Source organism: Pyrgilauda ruficollis, unplaced genomic scaffold, assembly GCF_017590135.1.
Source record: "Pyrgilauda ruficollis isolate IOZ18807 unplaced genomic scaffold, ASM1759013v1 scaffold21, whole genome shotgun sequence".
Lineage (NCBI taxonomy): Eukaryota > Metazoa > Chordata > Aves > Passeriformes > Passeridae > Pyrgilauda > Pyrgilauda ruficollis.
The window spans coordinates 6,360,418-6,374,980 of NW_024520318.1; the positions used below are offsets into that span (position 1 = coordinate 6,360,418).

The 14,563-nt window shown below is 44.5% G+C and overlaps 1 protein-coding gene across 5 annotated transcripts in view; it reads left to right on the forward strand.

Moving 5' to 3' along the window:
* The window catches only part of LOC121353851 (calcium-activated potassium channel subunit beta-2), a 141,305-nt gene that overhangs the window by 41,580 nt on the left and 85,162 nt on the right, over nt 1-14,563 (forward strand). For 2 of the 5 annotated variants that reach the window (XM_041468015.1, XM_041468016.1), the window contains exon 1: nt 3,399-3,956. The exons of the other annotated variants lie outside the window; for them this stretch is intronic. The gene's annotated coding sequence lies outside the window, so the exon portion shown is untranslated. Of the gene's footprint in view, nt 1-3,398; nt 3,957-14,563 lie in introns of those variants that run through there. 5 annotated transcript variants of the gene reach the window in all.

A 14,563-nucleotide genomic window follows, 5' to 3' on the forward strand; every position in this document is an offset into this window, starting at 1 on the left:
CAAGAAAAAGGCAGAGCTGGATATAAAGGGGGACAATCAAGCAGCATGTGGAAGTGATTAGCCAGTGACTGTGATGTAACTCAGTTAAATGAACACTTGGGTGTCCTGTGGTTCTCAGCATGAGACTGCAAGACTCTGGTCAAACACGGGGCTGCATTCACACAGGTGCTGCCTGTTCTGCCACAGGGAAAAGAAGGGAAGACAGGTAGAGCTGTAAATCTGGGGAGTGACATCAACAAGGTTTCTTGATATTTTTTTCATTTAAATGACAGAGGTGAGATTAATGATTGTTCCCAAGATAATTGTTAGGAATTTATCTTCCTCCACACTGGACTCATCCTTTTTTGGGAATAGCTGCCCTCTGCAAAAAACTCAGGTCTGAGTTCAGGCTCACAACACCCAAGAGTATCTAGATATACATGACAGAATTCAGCCCTTTCTGGAGGATCTTTTTTCCTGCTAGACTAATTTCAGTGACACTGTGATTATACATCCTGAACACAGCCTGTTACCTGTCGTGCACACCACACCTGCAGCCCTGCCAGGCTAATGCTGCACTGAACACTGACACTCTACAGAGGCACCCAGCGTGGAAGAGCCATCAGCAGATCATTCCTGCAATTCCTTTAATACACAACTCACACCAAGTATCTATGGATTAGTGAGGCTGCCTGCTGCTGTTTCAAAAAGACTCAGCAAGTGGGTAGAAGGAATGCTGTCTGTTAGGTATGCAACTTCAAAATATACTTATACTGTTCCTAGAGAATTTGTGACCACAGGAGGAGAAAAGGTTGTTGTTTGTGCAACCTGAAGCTTTAATTGTATCATGTCCATTCTTTTGCAAGTAGAAATGTGTATTTGTAACTGATAGTTACACTTTCTAGTTACATATCTATAAAATTCCTGTTATAATGAGGGTGACTCATAATGAAATGATGCATTAGTTGCTCTTTTCATTATATTATTTGGCAAAATTTCAGCATGCAAACTGCAAACTTCCTAAATTCCTCCTGTCCTTCATCCTCCTTGGCCATTTCCTAAGTACTGGTCAGAAACTGACAAAGGCATTCTAAACTGTTGCACTCCTTTGCACTGCCGTACAGCTGAGCAGCAATTTCCTCTCCTACAGAATAGGATTTTCCTGATGGAAGGCAGATTGAAAGCACATGTGAGCCCTCTGCTTCCCTGGACAGTCCCACTTTACAGCATTCATACAGGGCAGGAAGACAGGGAATTGGCATTCCTGATCAGATCCCCACTCCACTGCTCTCTGTATCTTCTCTCCAGCAAGGAGCAGATTGGAGTGCCAGAAAAACACAACAGCAGAAGAGCCATGGTAAGGATAGGGAGTACAGCAGTCCCACCACTGGTGGCAGCTGCTGTTGCTGCTCAGTGATTAGAAAAAGCCAGAGGAAGGAGCATCATGGAATCTCTCCCTAAAACTGTCCATGTTAACAGATCAGCCCCAGAAGATCTTTCTGGTCATTCCCTGCCTATGCTGCACATCTTGAACAGTTTATTCCCCCCTTCAATTACCACCCAAGGTAAGAACCTCTCCTCTCCATCCAGTCACACAACTCTCACAGGCAGCTGTCACCCCCTGACCCCCAAGTCTGAGTGACTTTAACTTAGTGGGAAGGACTGAGGCCTCTGGGATTACCCTGGCAGAGAGGTCCATGAAGGAGGGGGAACTGGGAGAGCTTTTAATGCATCTTCTCATACTCAGCATACACAGCTGGGGAACTGTGAACATGGGTGGCAACCACCACCTGCTTTAACCTGGCACTGAACATTCTTGTGTCCAGTTCAGCACTGAAATCCTTCACAAGATCATCAGCAAAGTCAGGACTCCTACACCTGGGTATGTCCAACCACAATCTTATGTCTCTTGAACTGCTGTGTCATCCCACTTATAAATCAATGGCACAGTGAGACCCTTACTGAAACAGAAATATATTCTTGCAACAATGAGAACTTTTCTTTTTTTTCTGCCTTAAGGTGAATGAAGGGCACATGAAAGATGCAAGATAGGTGACACAAAAAAAAAATTCTTTAAATTATTCAGAAAGCAAGTATTGTTCAGTCAGCCCTGCTATCCATCAGCATGTAGTTGCCCACCTTGAGATTCCTGCCTACAAAATTCAAAGTCCCCTTTGCTGCCACCAGTTCTGGGAGAAGCTTGATGTGCTAATAATACCCTGCTGTAAACTGAGAAACAAAACTGGAGCCTGGAGCCCTCCCCTCCAACCCACTGACTGTGTAAGGAGCAGTGGGTAAAGAGGGAAAGGGAGGATGTCCAAGAGCAGCAGCAAGTGCAGGCATGGGGCAGCACAGTGAGCAAAGGCAGCTTTGGTGGGAGCAGCACTGATTCAGAGGCAAACATCATGCTTGTGGTCCCTCCAGATGTCCCCACCTATGGCTGGTTTGCACCAGCAGCAAGCTTGATGTCACTCATCATTTCAGTGAAGGCCAGTGCAGGAGGAGGAGAGACCAGTGGCCCATGCTGTGCACAAACACTGATTTGCTGTTTGGTAAAGCAAATCTTCCATTAGTGCTATCCTAACCCTTTTCTTCCCAGGGTCTGAGGCAGCCATAGCTGGGGTTTCACTGTGATCTGCTTTCCTCCTTAATCTCTTCCAACACCATTCATTTCTGAGATGGCTCATTCCCATTTTTCATTTAGAGCAAAGGGCTGTGAACCAGGTGATAGTAAAAAACCAGGCAGGAGTGGAACAAGCAGCAAAAGAACCAACTCCTCACTTGCTCTGTCCCAGCCTGCCTTGGCTCCAGGGTGCCTCTCCAGTCCAGCCCATGTGTGCCATTGCTGCTGGCAGAGACACCTCTGTGCTGGTGGCTCTTACTTTTGTCCACTGGGGACCATAGTGGGATCAGCAACACCTGTGGCTGATGTTAACAAGCCTTTCTGCATCTTGACCTGGGCTGGTTATTAACTGACTACCAAAAAGAAAGAGGCTCCAAGATCTCCTCAGGGCACAAATATCTTAGAGCTGGGGTTTGGTGATTAGCTCAGCTTTACTGAAAACAGCAGTGTCCTGTAGCATCTCTCACCAGCTCTCTTCAAATGCTGTGCTTTGGTCTCATTTCTTCTGCCCACCATCATCCCAGGTGCTGCTTACTTAGAAGTTTAGATTGTGAGTCCCCGCCATCTACAAACAGTATTTTGCCTTTTGAGAAGCGCAGTTTACATCTGTGTCTCTGTGCACACAAAGCACAGCACGGTCCCTTCATCCCCCTCTTTCTCTTAATGCCACAGCTGCCTCGCAGAGTTTTAAGAACTTTCAGCTTCCAATCACTACTTCCACTAAGTCCTGCGCCAGCCTCAGCTTGCGGCGGGGGCGGATGCTGCCGGCTCCGCTCGCTGCTCGCATCAGCCGGGAGAGCCACGGCACCTTCCATTCCCGGGAGGGATTTTCTCTTTACTTTCAAAACAATGTGTGAAAGCCTGCTCTGCAGAAACAGTAGCCTCAGTAAGTTTAAGGATGACTGAAGCTGTTTCCTCTCCTAGGGAGGTTTAAGAACTACGGAGGGAAGAATGGAGTTAGACCTATCGCTGCGTTCCTAGCAGCCATCCTATTACAGCCCTGAATAAAGGCAGGAATGGCATGTCTAGCCTAGGTTAATAAACCCTACGGAGTGCCTGCCTAAAAGCACTACGAAACAGCCTTAAGTCAGCTGGAGAAAACTAATTTCAAGCATGGCTGTCTAGTGTGCCTGTCATTCCTATTATCCTTCCAAACTATTTCAGACATTTTGAGCAGCGAGTACTAAGCGATGAGTTAGCAGGGGTTGTGACATTAATGGTCCAAAAAGGTTTCAGCACCGGGAGGGAACGATGACAGCGCTTCACAACCGGTGGCAGTTCGGAGGATTCCGCTGGATCTCTGTCTGTCAATAATTAGGCTTCGCCTCGGAGGAAGATGTGACAGCTCTCGGAGGTAGGATTTGCGCGGCAGACAAAGGGAGCTGCTGCTGCTCGGTGCCCGGCTCGGCCAGGTGCGGCGGCGGCAGCGCTGGGGAGGGGTCGCCGCCGTGGGGGGAGAGCCGGGCGTGGAAATGCCGTGGATAGTCCTGCGTTTTATGGCCGAAATGCCTCCAGGACAAAGTGGCTCAAGCCTCGCTGCCTGCTGAGTGTGCGTTCCACGTTGTTCTTCCCGCGGAGTAAAATACACAGAGGTCATGCCAGAAAACACTTTATTCCTTTTCTACCCAGCCAGCTCGGCTGTTTCTGGGGTGGGAGAAGGGAGAGGGGGAAGCTGCCCTAAAATGAAAGGGGAAGAGGAAAGCTATGGAGCCTGTAAGATGAGAGAAACATGCTACTAATGTGTAAAATGTGTGTGGAGTGCCACCGATGTCATTTGAAAGGGGGAAAACATTCGCGGGGGAAGGTGGTGGGAGGAATTTTCCGGGTGAGGGACTCCTTAGGTTATAACCTATTGCAAAAGAAGGCGTGATGTGTCCATCCATTTTGCATAATCAAAGCTTTCTCTGCACTGTTGGCATTGTTTTGCTGGACGAGAAATGTAGTTTCAGAGAGAAAAAGGCACGATTTCCTCCCGTGACACTGCCAGCCCCCTGACACCCTCCTCCCCCTGAGAAACCAGTGGGGAAGGATGTACCCAGCGTTTAGCTGGATGCTGAAAGGGCTGCGAGCGAGGGCTGAGGGGGAGAATGAACACTCAGTAGGATAACAGGAAAGCTTCTCCTGGAAAAAAGCTTATTTCTTCCCAGCCAGAAGTCCAAGAGGTGATAGACAAAGTTAAAAGCTTCATGTACTTTTTTATGATGTGCCAGTTTGTCATCACTAGACAAGGAAATGTCCAAACATCAGAGTCGGGTCTGCGTGGTCAGACAGGGCAGTGGGGTCTGCACAGGGTCCTGGGCAGGGCTGGCTGTGAGTTCATGGTTTTGTGTGTGTGACCCTCACCAGGGTGAACAGCAGGGACATAATGAATGAAAATCGTATTTCCATGCATATGCAGAGCCCTTATCATTCGGTGTGTTTGATCTGAGTGTGATGTTCCCTGGGTTGATGAATTGTTTCAACTTGTTCATTAAAGTTTCATTTCCAAACAACAGAGGGACTTCAGAGTGAGTGGTATTTAGTAACAATAAAATGTTCTGCTTCTGGAAATGCTTCTCACAGGACCCATTAAAAATGCACGTAAAGAAGCTGAGAGTCATATCTTGCAGCAAGAGGTATGGAGTCACTTGCTGTGCTAAATTTTCAAATTAAGGTTATGATACCATTTTAAATCTACTTTAATGTGGATGTCACTCAGGATACTTTACAATACTGTTGCCAAAAACTCACAGCTTCAAGAATTCTGTTAGACTGATTGTTTTCATTAAATCTTCATCAGAAAAAGAATTCCTGTATAGCAGGGACTTACCAAGTAATTTGAATTTACTCATCCTAACTAATGTTCCCTTTAAGGAGAAGATCAGTGTGTTATATTACATTGTAAATAGGTCGGGATATAATTCTTTTTAAAACAAAACCAATGACAATTTAACAACAAAAGTGCTTTCAGTCTAAGTGAATACTGATTGTGCCAAAAAGAAGCAATACTGGATCAGAAATTGGTAAGAATTCCTTTTAAGAAACATAAATATTCCCCATTTGATCCGAGCAAGAACTTTTCAGTTAACTGCATTACTTTGCATTGCAAATTTGGGGGGAAATAATTTCGACCCATGTTATGTACTCTACTGAGTACATAAAGATAACAGTGAAAACTTTCTTCCAAAGAAATTTTTGTAGCAGTTTGCAGTATGGATCAAAGAGTTATTACACAGAGATTGAAATCTGTGCCAGAAATGAGCAATGAGTGTGGAAATCAAGTATATGGTTTTTCTTCTCCATCTCACTTTTGTTCAGAAGCTTAGACAATTTTACTTTGTTTTTTTACTGCAGTGCCTCTCTGAGAGAAGGGTCTGAAGGGGTAAATCCATGAGGAGGTGGGAGACTGTGTTCAACCTGTGCCCAGACTTCTCTGGGAGACTTGGGCAAATCTCTCAGCATCTCTGGGAAACAAGTGCAACAAGGCTAAGGTGGTAGTGATGCAGTGGAAATACAGACAGCGGTGCTCAGGGAATGAGGCTGAACACAGGGCTCCAGACAGGGCAAAATGCAAAGCCACCTTGTGTAGCAGAAGGAGGTCAATGTTTCAGGCATTTTCAAATGTAAAATATGACACAAGGCAAATCCCGTGATCCAAAACCAAATCTGCTCTCAAAAGTAGCCCAGACCAATTGGCCACTTAGAAAAACTTCTGCCAGGACCAAATAGCCATTCATCTGAGAGCCTGCCAGAAGTGACTCCAAATCTGCCATCATTCCATCAGCAGGCAGCAGATAGTGAAGCAAACCACATCAGATTGATTCACCGTGCTGAGGAAGGATTTCCCTGCTTTCTTCAGAAGCTCAATGGGTACTTTTTGCCATGAATCTCACTTGCCCTTTCTGTTACGAATTGCCTGTGGAGGTGCAATTTTCTAATTTATTTATTTGATACTGTTTAGGGCTTTCTTCAGCAAACAACTTCTTGGCTTACAGATCTTTTGGGAATGGCAAATGTTTGCAAATTCATACTGTGTTGCTTGGTTCAGTCCTGTGGTGTTCCTTGATTAGCTGACTTGTGCAGCTAACTGGCAGAAAACGAATTGCAAATTTCACAACCAAGTGTTCTGTTTCATACTGGATTTCCATCACACTCAGTCAGGTTTAAAATTCATGTCTTGCAAGTATTCATACCAGCAACACATAAGCACTGAAGTGCTCCCACCAGACAGATGTGAGAGCCAGGTTAAACAGCTTTCAATTTCATATGAATATTCATGAAAAGTGTTTGGATTCCTGCAGCTCTGTTAAAATGAATAGTTGGCATCATCCATCGTGCACTGCAAGGGCCATTCTCTCACAGCACTTGCCATGTCCCCATGGTCTCCCCAACTTTCCAGAGCAAGGCCACAGTGCCAGTGGAAAATGTTTGTGCAGCCAATTTAGAAGGAAAAAACACCATCATGGAAATTTCTAAATTTTCCACATTATAACCTCTCCTGTTGTGCCTGTCTTGCACATTCTGTGACACGAAGGCAGCCAACAGGGAGGACAGCAAGAGAGCATCAACAGTGAGGCAGTGAGTGCCGGAGAAAACACTGAAAGACGGGAAAATAAGGGAGACTGGCAGAAGGAGGGATCGGTGGTGGCACATGGAGCAGGTGCAGAGGAGGTAGGAATGGGAACAGCAGGAACACCTAATCTACAACTACAATTTTTAACAGTGAATCTAGTGAATTTGGGTCATTAACCTCAAGGTCTATGGTCTTACCAGACTCAGCCCATGGCAAGCCCTGGAGATGTTGCTCCCAATCCTTCCCTGTGCTCACCAAAATTGCTGCCAAGCAAGGGGGTGACAGAGTTTACTTTTTGTCATGTAGGGGACTGTTAACATGCCATGGAGATATGGAAGAGTTGTGAAAATGGCAGATGAGAAGAAAACTAACACCTGATATATGGTTTAAAAACAGTCAAAACCTGTTGGGTGAAGAATTTCTGTCAAACGTATTTCCTCACAGACACAAAAAAAATTTCAGCTGTCAAAACACCAAGCTCTTTTACTCAGAAACAAATCAAGGGGAGAAGGTTATAAAACATGAATATATTTGCCTTTTGAGATATTTTTGCACTGTACTTATGTCATATAGGAGGAAACCTCATGTCTCCCACTGAGTGAGCTCTATTGTCCACATACTTTATATAGAAAGTCTGGTGTAAGCTAAATCAACAGGGTTGCTAAGACTTCATAGAGGCAACCAGCAGTTACACCCCCATCAGATGGCCCCTTTTTATCTTTTCAATGATTTTAAAGTCCAATGATCCTAGATATCCTTTTTTATTCTAAAAATAGAAGTGGGCCTAAATTGCAAGTGCTGTGAGTCACACAGTAGAGTCACTACAGGCAATACATGTGTATTCATATTCTGTCAGGGCACACGTAACACCAGACTGATACTGCCTGGGGAGAGTAAGGGAATGAGAAGAATTAGAGGAACTAAAATCTGAGCAAATACAGAGAACCTTTGCTGGGACAAAAACTGACTCAATGTAGTCTGGAATTAAATCCCAACTTGAAATTCCCGCTAGATTCTGTTAAAACTCCTATTACATCTTCAGATACTTTTTGTATCTTAATACAAAGCAATCCTGCTACCCATAAATAATTTTCATCTCTGCTTGTGCCAAATGGGATGCCCCAGCCATTCACAGGTTCTTTTGCCTGAATTCAGTGTTCTTCCCACTCTGAGCCATTGCATTGTCCTGAATCAACCACTGCCAGAAGGGTTTTGGAGGCCAGAGGAGCCAAAAGAACATTTGTCCTCTGCCCCACTTCCCTTCCAGAGGCTCAGAGTGAAGTTTCTGCTTCAGCCCAAAGTGATTCATGTCTCCAAGGCTGCCATGCTGGTGGGACCCCTCCATCTGGCATTGTCCCTTTGTGCCTGTTTAGGTGTGATACCAAAGGAGGGACAAGATAATTGCCTGCCTTAAAGCAGTTTTGCAGAAAACATCCCATATACTTGGCTAGGTTTTATTAGTGGGCAAGCTATTTTCCACCTCAGCAGAGTGGTACTCCTCGCTGACAGCCATTAGTTATTTGCAAATTTAGTTAGGCATTATAAATGTCAGGCTCCTGGGTGCATAAATAATGTTTCAGAGTAGTAACCTGAAATAAGTCAAACTAGGAAGGGTGAGAAGATCTGGAGTATGGTCCCTTTGGGACCTACTACCACTTCTAATTAATATCTGGTACTTAAAGCATCACAGCCCATGGTTAAATCAAAGTCAGAGGGAATAAAGGAATATTAAATCCTCCTGGAGACCCGTGTCCAGGTGCTCCTCAGTGCAGCTGCCATACACTGACTCCCTGACCTCAGTCAGGAGTGTATTGGCTTTTTTGGGGGGACAGCTCAGGGCACCCATCAGCCCAGGGCTGGCATTGCCCGTTGTTCTGTTGTTGCCTTCCCATTCCCATCCAACCACCCACTCCTGCACCTTCCAGCCTCTCCTGGCCCTCCAAGCTCATGGAACCTCCTGAAAAATGTGCTTTGGTCTTGACTCGTGAGTGAGTCCACTTGGGAGCCAACAAACTCCAGAGCTGGTGCAGGAAAAGCAGGAGAAGAGCAGAGCCGGGTGCAGGCACAGGGAGCAAGGAGCAGCCACAGTCCTGGCACAGCTGAGCACCCCTAAACTGCTCTGCCTCAATGAGCTGCAGAAACAGGCTTCAGACAGCCACAGGCTGACCACAGCCATGTGCCACAGAGCCCAGGACTGGCTGGCTGAAGGGCAAAGAAGGACAGCAGAGTGTCTGCACTCACTGCTTTTTGATCCTCAGGGCCCATCTGATTATTGATGAGCCTTTTTAAAGATTATACATGGAAATCCAGAGCTGTTGTTGTGGTGATAGGGAAAGAATTGATTCGGCTGTGAAAACCAGTCTGTGGAGGTGGTGTTTGGAGGGCTCTTGTGGTTTGGCAAAGTTTACTGGTCTGGAAAATTAGAGTTTTGGAAAGAAAGTCTGAGTGGAAAGCGTCACATTTACTAGGACATCTTTTTATTTCTTCAACAAAGACTATATACTTCAAGGCTTAAGGAGCAATAACCCATGGAAGGAAAAAAGGAAGTTAATTTGTAACCATAGCCCTTTATTAACTGGAGAATATGCAAATGAAAGGTTTCCCGACTCTTGAAAACCACTCTCAGTGATGCCTCAGGGTATATAAAAATTTTCAGATAAATTCCCCCTTTTTGTTTGCTTCCATATAGCAAGTTGATCTGGTGCCACTCTGCTCTTTAAAAGCTTTGCTGCTCTCCTAATTATTAATTGCATGAAACACATATTCCCCCATCTTGCTAAAAGCACCACGGGATAAACTCTGGATATGAAATATCCCAAGAAGTCCAAAGCAAGATCTCTTTTGGTTAAGATGATCCACTATTTTGTGTGCAGCTGATTTGGAAGGATTTTGTCACAGGTAAACAAGCTTTGGGGAAGAAATTGCTTTTATCTCGCCTTGCTTTCTGTTTTAGTCATATTTCAAGTGGATTAGTATAATCTTTCCTCGGCCAAACTCCACAGCCAGTCTATTCCATCATTGTTCTAATTTTATGAAAGGAAATGACTGAAAGCAATTAATTAAAAAACTCTTCAGAGATGCATATATGTATGTGCTTTTTCACTAAAAACTAAAAAAAAAAACAAAAAAAAAAAACCTCTGCATTTTAAAACAATTTAACTGGTGCATTAAGCATGATCAGGATGTCTTTGTTAGGTGCACCTACCTTTTGATATTTCCCCACATAAATATGCTCTTTGTGTAGAGATATGTGCAGTAACAGCCCAGTCAGAGAGGAGACCCTATTAAAGCAGGTTTGAGTTTCAGGTGGGTTTTAATTTTCTTTTTTCCTGCATGATAAAGTTGATTGATTTCAAGTGAGGAGTCTTTCCCTGCTGGGACCTGAGCTGTCAAAAGTCATCACTGAACCTGCAAAATTCTGTCATAACACCAGAAGCCCAAACTCTGCTCCAGAACCATCAGAGTTCAGGGAAAATCCCCAGTAATTGACAAGTGAGGTTTTCTCAGCAAACATATTCTGCCAGACTGAGCCATTATTTTGTGCACACACAGGCACCCACCTGGGGCACAGTGCTAACACAAAGAGTAAACTCCACTGACATGAGTGAATTCATCATCACTAAGGTGGCACAAGTGGCTTCACACTAAAACCTTGGACTAGGCTATTCACAAACCCCTCAGAGCCATCAAAATGGCAAAATCCCACATTGCAAAGTGTGTTTGATTTCTGTGGAATCAAATAAAACCTCTAAATTTCCTTGAATTCAGGGGGAGGGATAAGTCAGAGCTCTTGACCCCAAATCTGTGCCTGCCCTTAGTGAAACACCTGAGCTGTGAATGCAGAGGAGTGCTGGCACCCAGAGCCAGGTGCAGAGCTCTCCTGGCAGGGCAGGAAGAAGTTTCCTCTGCAGAGGTGCTCCTGCTCTCTGGGGAGTGTTCATCCACAGAGCCAATGCAGCAGCCCTGCTCATCTGCAGGAGCTCTTCCCAAGCAGTTTAAATATTCCTAGGGAGGTTCCTGAAAGATTTAACATACCCTGCTTCTTTCTTTGTGAAAATTTGAAGAAAATGCATTTTCCTGCCCTTCTTTGCTTTTCTCTTCATTTATACCCTTTTCAGCCTCCATTAAAACATGCTGTTTGTCTACACTTTCCACTCTCCATTCTCTTGCCTCTATTTAAAACCCTCACATACCACAGCCTGCTGGTCACTAGCCAGGTATCCAGATGGTATTTCTGCACCACATGGATAGGTGCCTTAGAAATAGCAGGGAGAGGGGGGGAGGAAAATATCACTGAAGACTTCAGATGCTCTTTTTGATAAATGGCAATTGTAGATCTAATTAGCCAGTTCCATCTTTTTGAGAAGCTGGGGAAGCAAGAACAGTTGCAGTCCCACAGAGCAAACACACCAGGACACGTCTCTCACTGTCAGGTTTCAGCTTTCCCCTCAGAGCAGTGTCAGACAATGTCCATCTGTCCATCCTTCTTCTGTGAGAGACGCCAGGTTCTGTCAGGGCTCGAAGGTTTGTCTCAGAGCCCATCACCCTCCTGCCTCAGCACCGCTGCACTGTGTCAACTACTTTTATACAGACAACTGGTTTCCAGAATAAAGAGCAAACACTGCTCACCTTAATTGCATGAGCATCCCTCTGGCAGTAATCAGGCTAATTGCTTCAGTCAGGCCAGCAGGACTTGGCTCTAAATCAACCACCAAAATGATTATAGCATAAGTGCAGGAGTTCCTTTACAACTCCAAGGCCCAGTTGTTAAACGTTATTTACACCTCAGAAACACTGTTTCTCTCTTCCATCTTATCAGGAGAAAGGTAGAAAGGTGCCAGAAGCACCTGTGGGAGTGGGGGGCTGAGCCCACCCCAAATGCGAATGCAGGGGAGACAGGTCTCCTTCCCCTTTGCTGAAATGCCATGAGAAGTGTGCCCTGGGGAGCTCCCAGTTGCATCACGTCTGGGAATCCCAACATTCCTCCCAGGAATGGCACAAAACTGCAGAGAAACCTGCCAAGAAGGGAACCATTGCCTGAATCTGCTGTAGCTGCACGTTTGACTTACAGCTTAAAGCACGAGGTAGAATATCCTTGAAAATATTTAGCTTGCCCAATAAAATGGATAGATGCTCTCTTTACCTGCAGAAATTTCTAGGGGTTGTCTAAAATCCTATTAAGCAACTGGTGTGCATCCTGTGGCAAATATTTTAGCATAATACAGAAGTTCCAGCAGATTCATTTTAGTAGTTTGTGCTGGAGGGGACAGGGAGTTAAAATCCCCAGATCCAGCTGGTACACTGTGCTGGACATTCCCAAACCAAGGGAAATGGGAGAGGACCTGACTGGAAAGGCTTAAAATCCCATTTCCAGCAAGAGGTACGTGGGATGGAACCAGATTTTGAGGGTGAGATCTTCAGTCTGTGTTTTAGAGAACTGTGCCTTTTAAAAAGGACATTTTGGCTGTTTCCATACCCCAGTCTCAGGAAGAGCCCAGGCTGGGCTGTAGTTTTTGGTCTGTTCCCAGTGTAGAGTGTGACCCACAGCTGGGGCAGGAGCTGCCACTCAGCTCCACACCCCTGAGCTCTGGGGTCTGAATTAAAATCCCCGTGGTTTACAGAGGGTAGGGGTGGAGGTGAGCAAGGGGACAGGGGAACCACGCTCAGCACCTACAACCTGCCTTGGTCCTGCTGAGCTGCTCAAATCTCAGTGTAGCTAAAGCTTTTTCCTAAGAAGTTCCAGGCTGCTGCCTCCCCTCTTACAAAAATCTTTACACGTCTCTAATCATTTTTACTGTCAATCTCTGCACTCTTTTTATAACCATTTAAGACTTTATGAGATAGGATGACCAGAAATGAAAAAAGATTCTGAGGATAGAGCATGGAATTGATTTATGTTAATGGCACTGTAATAATATTTTCATTGTTTGATTTCTTTTTCATTCTGTACACAGCTAAAATGATGATTACTTTTCTATACATATTTCATTTATTGAACCACCACTTACGTTGGGCTCCACAAATTTGTTCTCAGGTCTGTTTCCAAAGCAGTTAAAATATAATTAATTTAAAATCTGCCAACACATAAGAAGTTGAGGTGATTCTCTCCAATCAATCTTACTAGAATTCATCAATGAATTTCACCAGCTGTCAGGCTTCTGGTGCATTTGTCTTTGTAAAGCTCCTCTGACTTCACCAGCTTTGACACATTTAACAACTGTTAATGCTAAAAAAAACTCCCACTCTGTAATTTCTATTGAACCACATCATCAGCCTTAGAAGTCCCCCAGATGAGCATGAATAAATATCATAGTCACCTGTGACAGCATCTTTAATGATTTTAACATTTTTTACAGCGATAAATTTCATCTCTTACGCATAAGTCAGAAATACAAAAGAGAAGTGTGCCAAGATATGTTGGAGTTTATAAAGGGAATCAGAGAATAAATGTTGTTGCTTAATTTTGCTTTCATAATAGATTCTGTCTTGAAATATTAAGTGTCAAATCACCTTACCCTAAAAGGATTAGAATATGAAAAGCACCTCTCAGTGATGGGGGAATAAACCCTGACTATTTTTGTGATGGAGTTTGATAACCCAGCAGAAGGGATTACACAGGACAGTGTCAACAATAGCCAGAGACTGAGCACAAATAGGATTTTAATCTTGTTTGTCAGCTAAAGATGAACAAAAACCAGCCCAATTCCCACCTCAAAGTTGATACAAAATCCAAAACAAGTGTTTCATCAGAGGCCTGACAAAGCCACTTGCCTTTCTTCTATTTATTACAAGGTGGTTGTGGCCCTGCCTTATTCTGACTGGTGGGAGGCAGAAATACAATATCACAAATTTGGTATCTGTTGGAAGCTGGAAACACCAACAATAAAAACATTTTATCTTCAAAGAGTTGCCAAAATTAAGGGCTACATTTTTCAAAGCAGCTCACCATCAAGAGTGTCTTCAGAGCTCCCTGGGAAGCAACTGAGAGCAGGGGCACTGGTCTTTCATTCCCAGCCTACCAAGCAACTAACAGCCTTCACACCTTGCCTGCAGGCTGAGATGTGGGATTTATGTTAAGGGATTTCACAGTTGCAAATGGTGTCACACAAACCTGTTCTGTAGGTGTCACCTAATATCCAAATATCTGTTTTTTGGGATGAAACCGTGGCATCATGAGCTGCTGCAGGCACAGGAGCCCATCCCCAGCCTGACTGTGCTGAGCTCTGAGGCTGTGCAGCAGCCCTGGTATGCCTTCATGCATGATACATAACACAGAGGAGTTCCCCAAATAGCAAGTACAATTTTAGCTAATTGCCATATTTATTATTAATGTGTGTGACACGGCAGCCAATTAAAGCCTCGTGTTGAGCCAGGTGGAAGACAAACATGGAGCCATAAAGACCAATTAA